Raw genomic sequence first — 19,396 nt, forward strand, 5'->3', positions numbered from 1 at the left:
GACGGGGAGCTCCGGCGGCTTGCCGCGGCGGCGGCGGCGCTCGCCGGCGGCGGGGTCGGGCTCCAGCGCGGGAAGGCAGGCGGAGCGGAGGCGCTCGGGCCCGGTGCGGCTCTGGCGGGCTAGCCTCGGGCCCCGTGGGCCAGCGGCGGCACGCGGCTGCGCTTGCCACGCGGCGGCCCGGGATAGGCAGGGAGCGGCGGCGCGGGGACGGGCGGACATGTCCAGACGGGTTGGACGTGTCCGGCGGTGCGGGGAGGAGCGGGGCTAGGGTTGGACTGCGGGATTTTCGGGGGAGGGCATATTTATAGATTCTGGAAGGTAGGAGAGTCCAAATGGGGAGCGATTTTCGGCCATGCGATCGTGATCGAACGACCGAGAGCATGGAGGGGAGTTTGCTGGGTTTTGGGCCACTTTGGAGGGGGTGTTGGGCTGCAAGACGAAAGGGGCTTTTACGGTTACCCGGTTAACCGTTGGAGTACCAAACAATGTCCAAATGGCACGAAACTTGACAGGCGGTCTACCGGTGGTATACCAAGGCCGCTTGGCAAGCCTCGGGCCATTCCGAGAAAGTTTAACACCCACTCGCAACGAGAGACAAAAGGGGAACGCCGGAGGGCATAGGAGTACCGGATCGCAAAATGGATAATGGGGAAAACTGGGAGAACCCGAACGGATGCAAGTTTTGAAAAACATGCAGATGAAATGCAGATGATGATATGGAAAAATGCAACACGCAAGCAAACAACAAGGCAACGATGACGAATAGCTGGCGGACACCTGGCGCATCGAACTCGGGGCGTTACAGAGATGTTCGGGATAATCTAAACCCTGTTTTCATACATATAATTTTTTGCGGAATTGGGGCAAGTTTTGTTATAAGCTTCTTGCAAAACCAGAGATTCTCTCAACAAGCCTCGTGGTTCCGAGAGGGACGTGTCACCTTTGTGTGCGAAACGATATACGTTGCCTCCCCCTGATTTTATTTACAGAGGCAACATAGAACTATATGTGTGCCCTGTTAAATTTTCGAATTATTTCGGGTTCATTTGGCCTTTTTATACATTAATTGAGCTTCTAGATATTTAATGTGCATAATCTAAATATGAATTGCATGCACATGCTCTGGTGCACCAAAGTGGGTTGAAAAATCACATGTGTGTCCTTGGTTGAATTTCTAGGTCCCATGGAAGAAATGAGAATGAAATTCAAACATCTGGGCATCATGACTCAGCCGAGAACATCGAGAAACTTAGATTTTAAATTCATGTAAATCCAAAACTCGCCTGGAAATCATGAAACTTGGCATGGTGTCATGTCATGGCACTAACATGTTGTGGTAAAAAATTGGGCTGATTTGGAAGCTCGTGGTTCTAAGAGGGAACGTGCCACCTTTGAGTGTGAAATGATATACGGTGCCCCCCTTGAGTTTATTAACAAAGGCAACATAGAACTACATTAGTGCCCTGTTAAATTTTGGAATTATTCCGGGTTCGTTTGTCGTTTTTTATACATTAATTGAGTTTCTGGTCATTTAATGTGCATAAGTCAAATTTGAACTACAAGCACATGCTCTCGTGCACCAAAGTTGGTTAAAAAATCACATTTGTGTCCTCGGGTGAATTTCTAGGTTCCATGCAAGAAATGAGAATAAAATTAAAACATCTGGGCATCGTGGCTCGGCCGAGAACATTGAGAAACTTGGTTTTAAAATTCTTGTAAATCCAAAACACGTCTGAAAATCATGAAACTTGGCATGGATGTCATGTCATGGTACTACCATGTTGTGGTAAAAAATTGGCCGAATAGGAACATATTTTGGTATATGCTTCTTGCAAACCGAAGCTTTTCTCAAGAAGGCTCGTGGTTCTAAGAGGGAACGTGCCGGCTTTGAGTGCGAAACGATATACGTTGTCCCCCTTGAGTTTGTTTACAAAGGCAACATAGAACTACATGAGTGCCCTATTAAATTTTGGAATTATTCTGGCTTCGTTTGGCCTTATTTAGACATTAATTGATTTTTGGTCATTTAATGTGCATAATTCAAATTTGAACTACGAGCACATGCTCCCGTGCACCAAAGTTGGTTGAAAAATCACATTGTGTCCTCGGGTGAATTTCTACTCCCTCCTTCCATCTATATAGGGCCTAATGCGTTTTTCGAGGCTAACTTTGACCAAACATTAGACCAATAATATATGACATGCAACTTACACAAAGCATACCTTCAAATTTGTATGTCAAAGGATCTTCCAATAATATAATTTTCATAGTATTCATCTCATGTGCTACTAATCTTGTCAATAGTCAAAGGCTGTCTTGAAAAACACATTAGGCCCTATATAGATGGAAGGAGGGAGTAGGTCCCATGCAAAAAATGAGAAAAAAATTCAAACATCTGGGCATCGTGGCTCGGTCAAGAACATTGAGAAACTTGGTTTTAAAATCATGAAACTTGGCATGGTGTCATGTCATGGTAGTACCATGCCGTGGTAAAAAAATTTGGCCGAATAGGAACAAATTTTGGTATAAGCTTCTTGCAAATCGGAGCTTCTCTCAAGAAGGCTCGTGGTTCTGGGAGGGAACGTGTCACCTTTGTGTGCATAATTCAAATTTGAAATACAAGCACATGTTCCATTGCACCAAAGTTGGTTGAAAAATCACATGTGTGTCCTCGGGTAAATTTCTAGGTTCCATGCAAGAAATGGGAATGAAATTCAAAATTCTGGGCGTCGTGGCTGGGTTGGAAACATTGAGAAACTTAGTTTTTTAATTCCTGTAAATCCAAAACACGCATGAAAATAATGAAACTTGGCTTGGTGCCATGACATGGCACGAACATGCTGTGGTAAATTTGCAGTCTGATTTGCGAAGGCGCACACATTAACAATCAACAAAGTCATTTTGGAAAAGTGCTGTCATGTTACAATCGGAAACACGAGTATTTATTGAAACCGTGGCCATTCTACATACTAGTACCATTTACGCGCCGCCACACATCCCCATTTTTTATTAGCTAGGAGGCGCAGTGCCGGGTAGCTATTTGAGTACGTGAGGCATGCGATCAGGCCCCTGCGCGTGCTTATCGGGAGGAGAGCCCTTTGACCTCCATCTGTCGTCCACCTCTCTCCCATGGTCTCCATTAATGGTGCCCGAGCCTCTGTTTAATGGCGTGGCTATGTCTCACTTGACTGAGATTTAAGAGAGAAAAAAGAAAATCTGAAAGCACGGATCTTGATGTAAGATCCGACGGACCTATATAGCATCTACTGCGACCTATAGCAAGACTGATGAATATATAAGGACGATTATTATTTTTTTTATCAAAGAAGGGCTTGCCCCTTCCAATTTTCATTACTGAAAACCACCACAATTCACAAGAAGTTCAGTGCAACTCCAGCCTAACACGAAGGACTAAAAGCTACCAGATTGAAATCGCAACATCCCAAGAGGCCAACAAAGGCCAAACATCCGTGCTAGAACCCAACATTTCACAACCGACGACACAATCCACATCCTAAACCGATTATTACATCGAAAGAAACCAGGAAACTGAAGGAAGCCCAGCAGCCACTAGAAGAACAATAACGCCAGGGTCGCCACAGTAAGAGTTTTCTTCATTCCAGCCTCGCAACATTGATCTTCCACAGAAATATAAGGACGATTAATTGTCTTACATAATTACAAAGATAATAAAAAAGCCACACGCGGCTACGCCCGAAATACAGAAGGGCAAAAGAAGAAGGAAGATAAGGATCTGGCTCGCTGATCTCTACTTTCTTGATGCGTTGCTGCAAGCCGCGGGAAATAGTCTCCGCGGCGAGCGGCGATGAGCTCTTACGTGTCCTCAAGACGCTGCTTGAGAACATCCATGGATTCCTCCACCAGCCATTGGCGCTCGTTGCGGAGCATGTCATTCTCGTCCATAAGTTTCTTGACGATGACGCCGGTCCTCTTCAACAAGGCACTGGTCTCCTCCTGCTGGTCTGCACTTGGGACAATCTTCTCCCTCAGCAGGTCGCGCTCGGCCCGGAGCCTCTCATTGCCCTCCCTTAGTTGTCGGATGACGCCGGTAGCCTGTTCAAACGAGGCTTTCATGTCATCCTGCAACCTCGCCCAGCCGAAGATCTGATCCATCTGGCTATGGACGATCGCATGCATGCGCCTGTAACAGTCGTCGCCTGCCCGTGAGAAATTTTCCCAAGCTGCCGCGGTGCGGCGGGAATCTCTGCTACATTCATGGCATGGCGGGACATCTCTGCTGCTTCCGCGGCGTGGCCGGACCAGTCTAATGCATTGACGGCACGACGGGACCTCCATGCTGCTTCAGCAGCGTGGCAGGACCTCTGTGCTGCTACCTCCACATGGCGGGACATGTCGGCTGCTCTCACAGCAAGGCGGGACATCTCTCGTGCTTCCGCTTCCATGCTCGCCTCTCCCTGGTGGCAATCTCTCGACCCAGAACTCATGCTGGCCATGGCAGACGCAAGGGAAGGATGCTGAATGACTTGTTTGTTTTTGTGGATGAGGAGTTGAGGAGGAATGAGCAGTCATCTTGGCATACTAGTATTTATAACCGAGTACTAATATGCTCCTAAGTGGGAAACCGTTTAGGTTATGATCGGTGTGAATAGGTTTGCAATTCAATATAGCGTGATACTAATACACTTGTAAGTGGGAAACCGTTTAGGTTGTGATTGGTGTGAACAGGTTTGCAATTCAATATAGCGTGGAGTAATTTGGAATGTTACGAGACGCAAGCTCAAAATTTATTGACGGTTCTAGTTTCGAAGTGCGGCACTATTCCCGGATGGAGTACTCAAAATTTTAGTTCTTTTTCTACTCCCTCCTTTCTGGTTTTATAGGGCTTATCTCAAAATTTTAGTTTTTCCATTTTATAAGGCTCAATATGGTTGTTTCCCAACACATGTTCAGGTTCCAAGGTGCATTAAATCATTGCATGCAAGTATTAAGAGAAAATTGACTAATGCATGTACTTTATGCATGCATGCATTGCAATTAATGCATTGATAAACATAATTTTTTGAGAAAAACAAGAGCATTAATTAGGTGCTTTTGCAAACTACAAAAAATATTCCACCACTCACCATCTTGGTTGGTGAGATTCTTGAATTAAGCCCTATAAACCGGAAAGGAGGGAGTTCTGCTGTGTACGTGCAATAACTGGCACCGTTGTATACATATCTTACTCCCTCCGTCTAGGTGAGTAAGTCATCTTAGGCTGTGCACCGTGACCAAGGAGGAGGGGAAACGAGAGACATTAATGTTTATTTGCTAATTAATAGTATTGCATGTAATGAACTAACCACTTCATGTCATGTTTGATAGTCTCAGGTCATTAAAAGCATGCACACCCTCATCTCTTGTTGGTTGATATGTCAAGAAACAAGAAACGAGGTAGAAGTTAATGCACCGCGCCTACGTGTTTTGGGATTATTCGGTTTTCGTAAGATGACTTACACACCTAGACGGAGGGAGTACGGTTAATGGGGCATTCGACAGGAATAGCCGCGTGGCGAGCTCTAGGCTAGTCTTCTTTTCAGACGCATTAAACCTATCTCCCGGGACTTATCGCACGCACCATCGTGCCACCCACAAAAACTTGTACTCTGAGTTTAGTAGTACGTTATACAGGAAGAGAAGAGGTGCACGCACGCACTCATCCTCTCACACATGCATCTATTTTTTCTCGAAAAGGAGGATGATGACCCCCGGCCTCTGCATATGGGAGTCACAGACACATTTGTAGCTACGAATTGTAGTGTTCTCAACCATCCGATTGGCTCTATCATGGATGTACCTATATACTAAAACATGTCTAGATACATCTGTATTTTGACAAATGGAAGGCATGTATTGTGAAACGGAGGGAGTGCTTGTCATCAAAATGGATAAATAGGGACGTATCTAGAACTAAAGTACGTCTACATACATCTCCTTTTATCCATTTTGATGACAAGTAGTACTTCTTACCCAAAGGAACTTTATATCCAACAGACACAAAATATCCGTTCGACTGTTGGAAATTACTGATCTGATGTCGAAGTAACTGCTGCATCGCCACCAAAACCCACCATTTCTTAAGCTAAAGTAGACCAAGGTAATCCCTATATTAGCATATTACTAAGATAAACAGAAGGCACTGTAGAAACATTTAGGACGTGAGCTTGTCAATCTGACTGTGGAGGGACACAAGCTTAGCCCAGGCCGGCAGCTTGGGCGGAACTGTCAAGAAGGTCAGCTCCTTCACATCGATGTCACCGGGATCCTTGCTGCTTGTCACCTCCATTTCCACCTTGACGGCGTCGGTCGTGCCTTTCGGCTCCCCCAGCGGGCTGTTCGCCCACATCTTGGCCATGTAGTGCGGCAGTGGGGATGCTCCTGCTCTGATGCAGACGACTGACACGGTGATAGGCGCGCCGATGTCGAGCACGCCGCCGACCAGGAAAAACGTGCGGCGGCCCTCCTCCGCGAACAGTAAGAGCCATGGCTCTGGCAGTGGTAGAGCGCTGGCAGCGGGCCTTCGTAGCCGTAGACGGGCACGGGGCATTTGCAGGGGGCGAGCAGACACACGCTCTGGTGATCGGTGGGCTTGTGGTAAGTGACGTAGAGCCCACAGCCTTCATGCGGGCACTCCACCCGCACCGATGAAAGGACGGAGTCCACCGCCGTGTTCCGCACGTCGAAGCAACCACCGCCCTCGCACTTCTGGCACTACTGCTGGTTCCCGGGGCACTTGACGCGGCAGTCCGCGCAGGCCAGGTTCCCTCCCTTGCACTGCAGAAATCAATCGAACAACACATCAATCTAGAAACCTGCACCTTGCTCAATCAGCTGAACAGACGAGGTGTATTCGAACCTCATACACTGGAGGCGTCAAGGGGCGGAGGAACAAGGGGCAGTGGAGCACGGTAAGGTCCGTCGAGACCTTAGAGAGCTGCATCGTCGGGTCCTGTTCGGTCTGCATGATCTCGCCCTCCTCGTGCACAACCATCTCTCGACTTGGGCCGGGGTATTACAAAGCTTTACCGTCACATATTTTATACTACTTCAAGGTGCATTAAATCAACACATGCAAGTATCAAAAGGAGAGTCACGGCATGCATGCATGCATTGTAATTAATGCATTGGTAAACGCAAATTATTAAAATATAGCGAGTGTAGTGCTTTGATGTGTCGCGTCAACTCGTACATCAATGAGAAGTTTGATTATCCTCTCCCTCGCGGACTTAACTGCACCTGCCTTTGGCTGTATGACAGGTTGGCCACACACCTGTCAGGCCCACCTGTCATACATGCAAAGGTAGGAGCGTCCCTCCCTCGCCTATGAGCGTGGTGGTTGGCAAGACTAGGAGAAGCTTTCGCTACACGCTCTCCCTCCCGCACGCGGTGGACATGCAGCAGTTCAATCGGTGTCAGATGGCCAGAAGCATACTGTAGTACTCCTCAGTGCAATAGTACTCCATCATTGTTCGACTTCCCGAAGAGGCGAAGAGCCAAGCGCGGCCCGGACGCTCGTGTGGCAGTTTCATGTGTAGAGTAGTCTAGGATAGCGTGTACCGTGCATGTAAGCTTAAAATCGTTGGGGTCGGCTCCATGCTATGTGGCCGTCTCGAAGTTTTAAAAAAAATTAAAATAGTCTTCTGGCCCTACCTGTCACCCTGGTGATTGTAGTTTGCACGCTCATCTGGTCAAGACAGGAATATATATTTTAATTTGTTTTTTTTCTCGAAAGGGGGACTCCTCGGCCTCTGCATCAGAACGATGCATACTGCCACATATCTTTTAATTTTTGGTGGGTAAATGTTAGAGGTTGCAGCAAATATACTATACACTGCGGGTCTTTCAGCCAAGTTTAGAGGCAAGCATGTGGGGCCAGTGCGTCACGCCCAATATGCGACCATATCCAAAAGGAACTCGAAGGTCCCACCAAGGATAGACCCGCATATTGAAACGCTTTTGCAAGGTGGATATCATTACATCAACATTACATAATGGATGGGGATACATACATAAGGCATACAATTCCACATGAAGACAACATCACAATACATAAGAGCACCATCCGACTACGGATGATTCACAAACAGAAACTCAAACGACATCCACCCTGCTAGCCCAGGCTGCCGACCTGGAACCTATCCCCTGATCGAAGAAGAAGCAGAAGAAGAACTCAACGCAAGCAAGCATCGCTCTCACGTCATGATCATCGCATAACCTGTACCTGCAACTGTTGTTGTAGTAATCTATGAGCCATGAGGACTCATCAATCCCATTACCATGGGTATCAAGACTAGCAAAGCATAAAGGAAAGGAAGGAGTAAAGTGGTGAGGCTGCAGCAGCGACTAAGCAAGTATGGTGGCTAACATACGCAAATAAGAGCGAGAAGAGAGCAAGCAGAACGGTCGTGAAGCTAGCAATGATCAAGAAGTGATCCTAAACTCCTACTTACGTCAAACATAACCCAGAAATCGTGTTCACTTCCCGGACTCCACCGAGAAGAGACCATCACGGCTACACACGCGGTTGGTGCGTTTTAATTCGGATCTGGTGTCAACTTATCTACAACCGGACATTAACAAATTCCCATCTGCCTATAACCGCAGGCACGGCTTTCGAAATATTATACCCTGCAGGGGTGTCCCCACTTAGCCCATGACAAGCTCTCGCGATCAACGAAGGAATAGACCTTCTCCCAGGAAGACCCGATCAGACTCGGAATCCCGGTTTACAAGACTTTTCGACAATGGTAAAACAAGACCAGCAAAGCTGCCCGATGCACCGACAAATCCTGATAGGAGCTGCACATATCTCGTTCTCAGGGCACACCGGATGAGCAAGACGTCGGGTTGGCATAGACCTTGGTTGCCCAGGGGGCGCCGGACATCGCTCGGTTCGGACCAACACTTAGACAAGCACTGGCCCGGGGGGGCTAAAATAAAGATGACCCTCGGGTTGGCCGACCCAAGGGAAAGGTATAGGTGGTGGTGAGGCAAATGGTAAAACCAAGGTTGGGCCTTGCTGGAGGAGTTTTATTCAAAGCGAACTGTCAAGGGGGTCCCATAAATCACCGGACCGCGTAAGGAACGCAAAATCCGGGAACATAACACCGGTATGACGGAAACTAGGGCGGCAAGAGTGGAACAAAACACTAGGCAAAAGGCCGAGTCTTCCACCCTTTACCAAGTTTATAGATGCATTAATAATATAAGAGATATTGTGATATCCCAACCAAAATCCTTTCCACCATGGAGAAATCTTCAACTTCACCTGCAACTAGCAACGCTATAAGAGGGGCTGAGCAAAGCGGTAACATAGCCAAACAATGGTTTGCATAGGAAAGGTGTCAAAGGTTAGAGGTTCATGGCAATTTGGGATGGCTGGATAAACAGGTGATAGGTAGCGCAGCATAGCGATAGAACGAAACAACTAGCATAGCAATGATAGTAGTGAGATCCAGGGTAGCGGTCATCTTGCCTGAAATCCCACAAGGAAGAAGAACGAGTCCGTGAAGAAGACGAACGGATGAAGCCGAACCAACCGTAGACGAACAAATCCTCACGATCGCAACAAAATAGGAACTAACAAGAAGAGGCACACAACATGGTAAATACACCACACATGAACAAGGCATGATGCACAACAAGCATGATGCATGAGAAAGCTACATGAAGCTACTCATGGCAAGGGATGATGCAAAACAAGAGCAACACATCAAAGCAAGTTTAAATGAGGCCGGGAACAACATATAACAATTCCGGTAAGTCCTCATATGCATATTTCGAAATTGGTCCAGATCTGAATAAACCTTATGTTCAAGTAGTTAAACATCAAGTTAAGATGCACAAGGATGATCTACACGAGATTCTAGTCAAGTTACATATAAAGTTCATTTAGTTCGGAGCTACGGCCTAGAAGATATGAGCAAAACAAGTTAAACATGGCATTGATGCAAAATGCACCCAAACATCAAGAAAACACCTCAAAACAAGGAAGCAACATGATAATATGAAGCTACATGCAATTCTAAGCAAGTTTCATATAGAGCACACTCAAAACGGAGCAACGGTTCAACACATGCACACTACAAGTTATAAGGACAAGCTGTCCAAAACAGCAACTAGGCATATTGCAAGCATCAAAGAAACATGCTACAACACCCCAACATGATAAAAAAAGGCATGGACATGATGTACAGGTAAAGCACAACAAAACATGAACACTGAGCTATCTCCAGAAATCACTAGAACATGCTCAAACACACATGGTAAGATTGCAAGTAATAACAATTTCAGACTTTGCAGAAAATAACATCACGATGCAATGTTCAGAGCTATCAAACAACATGTTACAGGAACTTATCATGGCAAACAAAGGCATGACATGAATCTACTAAATGCATAGATCAAAAGTCCCTTACTGACCATAAGCCAAAAAGGATCAGAAAATATGATGACACCCACGTAAACATAGCAAGTTATTATACAGATTCATACATGACAGGAACATAATTGTGAAGGCATGTTAATGAGCTTGTGCAACTCACTACAGAGCAATACATAGCATGGCAAGGCAACCAACAGTAAGAAGACATATTTGTGAAGCTAAGCATGGCAATAGCAAGTTCATAGGGTGCATGGATCACTAGGAAAACACATGGTAACAACTGAACTTAATGTTAACAGGCTGACAGCAACATTATGAAGCAACTTTAGAGCAAGATTACAACAAGCTACAACAACCTATAAATGCAATCAGGGGAATGGATGGATAGAGGATGACATGTAGATCAAACATGTTTATAGAACATCTCCAGGTTATGCATAGAATGATTAGTAGAAGCAGGTTTACATAGCCTCGCGGAATAACAGATTCAGCCTAGCAAAACAGCAACATCATGAACCCTACTTAACAAGCTCAATTCACTCACCACAAGTCATTGCATGACAAGGTAAGCATAGCATCATCAAGAAGACATATTTGTGAAACAAACCAAGTCAAGAACAAGTCCATAGCATGCAAGGATCAACCATAGCAACCTTGGCCAAATTGAATAACAAGTAAACAATCTGCCAGTAAACGTTTTGAAGCAAAAGTAGAGCACTCAAATGACATGATAGACTACTCCATAATTGCAATAAGAGGCATGAATGGATAGACAAAAACCACATGTTCAGAACACCCTTACTGAAGTATCTCAAAATATGCATGGATCTCTCTGTAGCATCAAGTTTACATGGCATCAAAATAACAGCAGAACAGGGGCTAAAATCAGCAACATCACGATGCCTAGTTTGCATGCTTGTGCTAGTCACCACATTGATCACAAAAATACATGGCAAGCACCTCTGTAAAGAAGACATAGCATAGATCAAAACACATGTAAACATGAACCTCATAGGATGCACACAACAATCATGGCAAAAAAGACAAAAGAGCTCGGTCTGATAACAGACAGCAGAAAACATCATGAAGCACTCTTACAACGATGATTCGGACATCTAGATGACCTCAAATGAATATGATGCAATGGAATGAAATGATGTACTCTTAGAGACGAACAATTTCACATATTACACGCACGAAACGGAGCTACAGATGCAGAGATACGACATGATGAACATGACATGAAAATTACAACAATCTTGGACTTAGACGATTTTCAGAGGGGGGGGAGTCAACCTCGTGATCCAGATCGGGCACGGACTTTGAGGCGCCGGAGATGGACATGGTGGTGGCCGGAGTTGGGCGGGGAAGGTCTCCTCCGGCCGGACCCGGCGCGGGGCGGCGGGAGGCGCGGTGGAGGAGCTCCGGGGCGGCGCCGGAAGAGGTCGGGGAGACCGGAGGGAGCCGGGCCGGCCGGATCCGGGCGGCGGCTCGCCGGATCCGCGGCGGAGCAGCGGCGCACCACACGGGAGGCGGCGACAGCGGCGGTTGGCACGGAGGCCGAGGGCGGCGGCGAGCGGAGGAGGCGGTCGACGCGAGGGGCGGCGGCACGGAGGCCGGCGGCGGAGGCGCGGGCGACCCTGGGCGGTGGCGGCGTGACGCGCGGGCCAGCAGGGCCCTGCCTGGGCCCCGGCAGGCCGACGCGCGGGTGGCGGCGCGGGGGAAGTGGGCGCAGGGCGGCGGCGAATCAGGAGGCGACACGTGGTGGCGGAGCTGAGGTGGCATGCCGGGATTGGCCGGGGTGAGGTGGCGGCGGCGGTGGACGTGTCCGGCCGTCGGGCGGACATGTCAGGCGCGCGAGGAGGGAGAGGGATAGGGTTCATCTGCGATTTTGGACGAGGAGGGCATAGTTTTATAGGTAGAGGGAGCTAGGAGAGTCCAAATGAGGAGCGGTTTTCGGCCACGCGATCGTGATCGAATGACCGAGAGCATGGAGGGGAGTTAGATGCGTTTTGGTCCAGTTTGGAAGGGGTGTTGGGCTGCAAAGAGAGAGGCGCTTTTGCGGTTACCCGGTTAACCGTTGGAGTACCAAACTAACTCCAAATGGCACGAAACTTGACAAGCGGTCTACCGGTGCTATACCAAGGCCACTTGGCAAGCCTCGGGCCATTCCGAGAAAGTTTAATACCCGCACACGAAGAGAGGCAAGAAGGGGACGCCGGATGGCATAGGAGCACCGGATTGCAAAACGGACAACTGGGAAAATGCTCGGATGCAAGAGACGAACACGTATGCAAAATTAAATGCACATGATGACATGATATGAAATGCAGATGATGACATGGAAAAATGCAACACGCAAGCAAATGACATGGCAACGACGGCGAATAAATGGCAGACACCTGGCGCATCGGATCCGGGCGTTACAACACTCCTCCACTAATAAGAGATCTCGTCCCGAGATCTTAGGACCGAGACGGAAGGGAAAAAGGGATGAGGTGAAACAAGAACTCAAGAGAAGAAGCAAGGAATCGAGAGCACTTGAGTAGAAGAGAGGAACGATGAGAATGACGAGAATCGAAAGCTCACGGAATCAGATAGACTATGAAAGCACTCCGGTTAGAACGAGATAAGAAATGAATAGGACTGAAAGGATTTAGGCAGCACACCGACTGAAAATGGAAGGAAAAGAACACGAGCTTGAGGGGATGGAATGATACCTGATGAAGACATGACACAAAACCTCCGGAAAGAAATAAAAGAGTTGAATGAAAAGAACGGAGAAGAAAATGACAACTTGACGAGGTGAACAACGCAAGACCTCCGAAAGAATTGAAAGAATTGAATGGAAAGAATTTAGAAGGAAGGGTTGAACGGAGTTGTTAAGAAAATCAACAACGAAAGAATAAGCTTGATGTGAACTTATGGAAAACATCTCAAAATTATAAGGTGATCACCGACCACAAGCGGAAATGATTGGATAGCTTAGAAGAACGAAGAAATGCAAAACTCCACTTCATAAGAAAATGAAGAATTATTTGCGCTTCGAGACGCAGAAGAAAGGATACTTCAACTCCGCCAACAAGAATCTTGATGAACTCTTGAAAGAATGAATTAAATCATGAATAACCACCATGAAGAACTCCGGTAACAAAAAGGATGATGAGATAAAATGAAGGAAGAAAGAATAAGATGAGCCTTGTGATGATTTAGATGGAGGTTCCGACGAAATGACCGAGGAAAAATTGAACTCCGGAAAAGAAAAGATGGAACACTTGGAACTAGAATTTATTCAAGAAGAACAAACTCTGAAGGAAAGGATTAATCACTTTGACGAAATAAGAATAAGATTTATTGTATGCTTATCCTTCATCAAATCAAATTTATGACAAGCAATGGATTTGCATATTAATTATTCTTGTTGAAAAAGGATTGAGAAGTGACATATCACACCCTTGAGAAGGTCTTCATGAACCACCGGTAGGATTCGAAAGAACGAATAGATTGATACGATAACAAAGGAAAAGAATCTGAATGAACCACCGTAAGAATTCGAAAATGACTGACGAACGAGAATGAATCGCCGGGAAGACTTAGAAGAACAAATATGCTCGAGGGGATTTAGATGCAAAAGAACAAAAGAGATCATGAGCTGATTAAATAACACTTGAACGAAGCACCGGGATAAATAGAGAATGATAACTGGAATGATGGCCTCCGGTGAAAAGAAATGGAAAAACAACTCCTGACATACTCCGGATAGGTAAGAAAGAATATCTGACAAATGAAATAATTCGAGAGGATAGCATGAAGCTAGAACCACGAATCTTTGAGAGAACGGACAAGACTTAGAGGAAAAACTCTTCTTCGTTCTTCAAATGTCGACGAGAAACAACACCAAGATAAATGAGGTACTCCGGGAGAATGAAAAGCAGAGAGGTTGAGCCAACAATGAAATGATTTGAAATCAATCTTGAAAAGGCATGTGACTGATGGAATCCATTCTTACGTCACACTTGAAAAGAATTGAGAATAACTCCATGGGAATTAGAAGAGTCAGGTAAGATCCTGGAAAAAGACCTGTGGGTTAGGGCCCACTGAAAAGAAACACCGTTGGGAAGGATTGTTGAACAGATAAATGATGCACCAGAACAGTTGAAATATTTGAATGAGGTGACAAACTCGAATTAATTGGAACACAGACGAATCTTCTGAGATGACTTGAACACTCCGAAAGGATAAACTGGCGAGAGGCGAACGAGGAGGGAAAACTCTTGAGCTAAGGGAAATAATATAATCACTACCAAAAATAAGAATTGAGGAAAGACTGAAGAGGTTCCGCACGAATGAGATAGATGGTCGAGAGAGAGTCAGACTCCGGGAAGAAAAAAAGGTGGGAGGGCGGTAAAACAAAGACAATTTGGAAGGGGAAACCGACGAATATCTTGAAGAGAAAACACTAGTTGAAAACATTGAGGAAAGAAAGCAAAGACTTCACACGAGTAGGATGGATACTCGATTACGGACTCCGGCTCCGAGAAGAAGAAGGGGTGGGCGGGTGGGAAAGAAAACAACTGAGGATTGATTTTGGCAACGATGAAGAGGCTCGAGTCAACTTGACGAGAAATGCACCAGATGAAAAGAGCTGAGAACCAACGATCGGAAAACCAACTACGTGAGCCTAAAGAAAAATTTGAAGGGGAAGAGGAGTAATTCAAAACACCTACATCAAGATTCCTGACCAGAGCGACGAAGGGGCTGAGGAGTAAAAAGAATTCCTACTCTCCGATATAGCTAGACTCAGAAAACAATTTATTCTAGACTCAACAACGGCCAAACTACACGATCAATCAAGGGCGCTCCTAGGGTCGGTCGAGGCTCTGATACCAACTTGTCACGCCCAATATGCGACCCTATCCAAAAGGAACTCGAAGGTCCCACCAAGGATAGACCCGCATATTGAAACACTTTTGCAAGGTGGAGATCATTACATCAACATTACATAATGGATGGGGATACATACATAAGGCATACAATGCCACATGAATACAACATCACAATACATAAGAGCACCATCCGACTACGGATGATTCAAAAACAGAAACTCAAACGACATCCACCCTGCTAGCCCAGGCTGCCGACCTGGAACCTATCCCCTGATCAAAGAAGAAGTAGAAGAAGAACTCAACGCAAGCAAGCATCGCTCTCGCGTCATGATCATCGCATAACCTGTACCTGCAACTGTTGTTGTAGTAATCTGTGAGCCACGAGGACTCAGCAATCCCATTACCATGGGTATCAAGACTAGCAAAGCTTAAAGGAAAGGAAGGGGTAAAGTGGTGAGGCTGTAGCAGCGACTAAGCAAGTATGGTGGCTAACATACGCAAATAAGAGCAAGAAGAGAGCAAGCAGAACGGTCGTGAAGCTAGCAGTGATCAAGAAGTGATCCTGAACTCCTACTTACGTCAAACATAACCCAGAAACCGTGTTCACTTCCCGGACTCCACCGAGAAGAGACCATCTCGGCTACACACGCGGTTGATGCGTTTTAATTCGGATCTGGTGTCAAGTTATCTACAACCGGACATGAACAAATTCCCATCTGCCTATAACCACAGGCACGGCTTTCGAAAGATTATACCCTGCAGGGGTGTCCCAACTTAGCCCATGACAAGCTCTTGCGATCAACGAAGGAATAGACCTTCTCCCAGGAAGACCCGATCAGACTCGGAATCCCGGTTTACAAGACTTTTCGACAATGGTAAAACAAGACCAGCAAAGCCGCCCGATGCACCGACAAATCCTGATAGGAGCTGCACATATCTCGTTCTCAGGGCACACCGGATGAGCAAGATGTCGGGTTGGCATAGACCCTGGTTGCCAAGGGGGCGCCGGACATCGCTCGGTTCGGACCAACACTTAGACAAGCACTGGCCCGGGGGGGCTAAAATAAAGATGACCCTCGGGTTGGCCGACCCAAGGGAAAGGTATAGGTGGTGGTGAGGCAAATGGTAAAACCAAGGTTGGGCCTTGCTGGAGGAGTTTTATTCAAAGCGAACTGTCAAGGGGGTCCCATAAATCACCCCACCGCGTAAGGAACGCAAAATCCGGGAACATAACACCGGTATGACAGAAACTAGGGCGGCAAGAGTGGAACAAAACACTAGGCAAAAGGCTGAGTCTTCCACCCTTTACCAAGTTTATGGATGCATTAATAATATAAGAGATATTGTGATATCCCAACCAAAATCCTGTCCACCATGGAGAAATCTTCAACTTCACCTGCAACTAGCAACACTATAAGAGGGGCTGAGCAAAGCGGTAACATAGCCAAACAATGGTTTGCATAGGAAAGGTGTCAAAGGTTAGAGGTTCATGACAATTTGGGATGGCTGGATAAACAGGTGATAGGTAGCGCAGCATAGCGATAGAACGAAACAACTAGCATAGCAATGATAGTAGTGAGATCCAGGGTAGCGGTCATCTTGCCTGAAATCCCGCAAGGAAGAAGAACGAGTCCGTGAAGAAGACGAACGGATGAAGTCGAACCAACCGTAGACGAACGAATCCTCACGATCGTAACGAAATAGGAACTAACAAGAAGAGGCACACAAGATGGTAAACACACCACACATGAACAAGGCATGATGCACAACAAGCATGATGCATGACAAAGCTACATGAAGCTACTCATGGCAAGAGATGATGCAAAACAAGAGGAACACATCAAAGCAAGTTTAAATGAGGCCGGGAACAACATATAACAATTCCGGTAAGTCCTCATATGCATATTTCGAAATTGGTCCAGATCTGAATAAACCTTATGTTCAAGTAGTTAAACATCAAGTTAAGATGCACAAGGATGATCTACACGAGATTCTAGTCAAGTTACATATAAAGTTCATTTAGTTCGGAGCTACGGCCTAGAAGATATGAGCAAAACAAGTTAAACATGGCATTGATGCAAAATGCACCCAAACATCAAGAAAACACCTCAAAACAAGGATGCAACATGATAATATGAAGCTACATTCAATTCTAAGCAAGTTTCATATAGAGCACACTCAAAACGGAGCAACGGTTCAACACATGCACACTACAAGTTATAAGGACAAGCTGTCCAAAACAGCAACTAGGCATATTGCAAGCATCAAAACAACATACTACAGCACCCCAACATGATAACAAACGGCATGGACATGATGTAGAGGTAAAGCACAACAAAATATGAACACTGAGCTATCTCCAGAAATCACTAGAACATGCTCAAACACACATGGTAAGATTGCAAGTAATAACAATTTCAGACTTTGCAGAAAATAACATCATGATGCAATGTTCAGAGCTATCAAACAACATGTTACAGGAGCTTATCATGGCAAACAAAGGCATGGCATGAATCTACAAATGCATAGATCAAAAGTCCCTTACTGACCATAAGCCAAAAAGGATCAGAAAATATGATGACACCCACGTAAACATAGCAAGTTATTATACAGATTCATACATGACAGGAACATAATTGTGAAGGCATGTTAATGAGCTTGTGCAACTCACTACAGAGCAATACATAGCATGGCAAGGCAACCAACAGTAAGAAGACATATTTATGAAGCTAAGCATGGCAATAGCAAGTTCATAGGGTGCATGGATCATTAGCAAAACACATGGTAACAACTAAACTTAATGTTAACAGGCTGACAGCAACATTATGAAGCAACTTTAGAGCAAGATTACAACAAGCTACAGCAACCTATAAATGCAATCAGGGGCATGGATGGATAGAGGATGACATGTAGATCAAACATGTTTATAGAACATCTCCAGATTATGCATAGAATGATTAGTAGAAGCAGGTTTACATAGCCTCGCGAAATAACAGATTCAGCCTAGCAAAATAGCAACATCATGAACCCTACTTAACAAGCTCAATTCACTCACCACAAGTCATTGCATGACAAGGTAAGCATAGCATCATCAAGAAGACATGTTTGTGAAACAAACCAAGTCAAGAACAAGTCCATAGCATGCAAGGATCAACCATATCAACCTTGGCCAAATTGAATAACAAGTAAACAATCTGCCAGGAAACATTTTGAAGCAAAAGTAGAGCACTCAAATGACATGCTAGACTACTCCATAATTGCAACAAGAGGCATGAATGGATAGACAAAAACCACATGTTCAAAACACCCTTACTGAAGTATCTCAAAATATGCATGGATCTCTCTGTAGCATCAAATTTACATGGCATCAAAATAACAGCAGAACAGGGGCTAAAATCAGCAACATCACGATGCCTAGTTTGCATGCTTGTGCTAGTCACCACATTGATCACAAAAATACATGGCAAGCACCTCTGTAAAGAAGACATAGCATAGATCAAAACATATGTAGACATCAACCTCATAGGATGCACAGAACAATCATGGCAAAAAGACAAAAGAGCTCGTTCTGATAACAGACATCAGAAAACATCATGAAGCACTCTTACAATGATGATTCGGGCATCTAGATGACCCCAAATGAATATGATGCAATGGAATGAAATGATGTACTCTTCGAGACGAACAATTTGACATATTACACGCACGAAATGGAGCTACGGATGCAGAGATACGGCATGATGAACATGACATGAAAATTACAACAATCTTGGACTTAGACGATTTTCAGAGGGGGGGAAGTCAACCTCGTGATCCAGATCGGGCACGGACTTTGAGGCGCCGGAGATGGACGTGGTGATGGCCGGAGTTGGGCGGGGAAGGTCTCCTCCGGCCGGATCCGATCGGATTCGGCGCAGGGCGGCAGGAGGCGCGGTGGAGGAGCTCCGGGGCGGCGCCGGAAGAGGTCGGGGAGACCGGAGGGAGCCGGGCCGGCCGGATCCGGGCGGCGGCTTGCCGGATCCGCGGCGGAGCGGCGGTGCACCATACGGGAGGCGGCGACAGCGGCGGTTGGTACGGAGGCCGAGGGCGGCGGCGAGCGGAGGAG

The sequence above is a fragment of the Triticum dicoccoides genome, chromosome 6B (genome assembly GCF_002162155.2).
Source record: "Triticum dicoccoides isolate Atlit2015 ecotype Zavitan chromosome 6B, WEW_v2.0, whole genome shotgun sequence".
In the NCBI taxonomy this organism is placed as follows: domain Eukaryota; kingdom Viridiplantae; phylum Streptophyta; class Magnoliopsida; order Poales; family Poaceae; genus Triticum; species Triticum dicoccoides.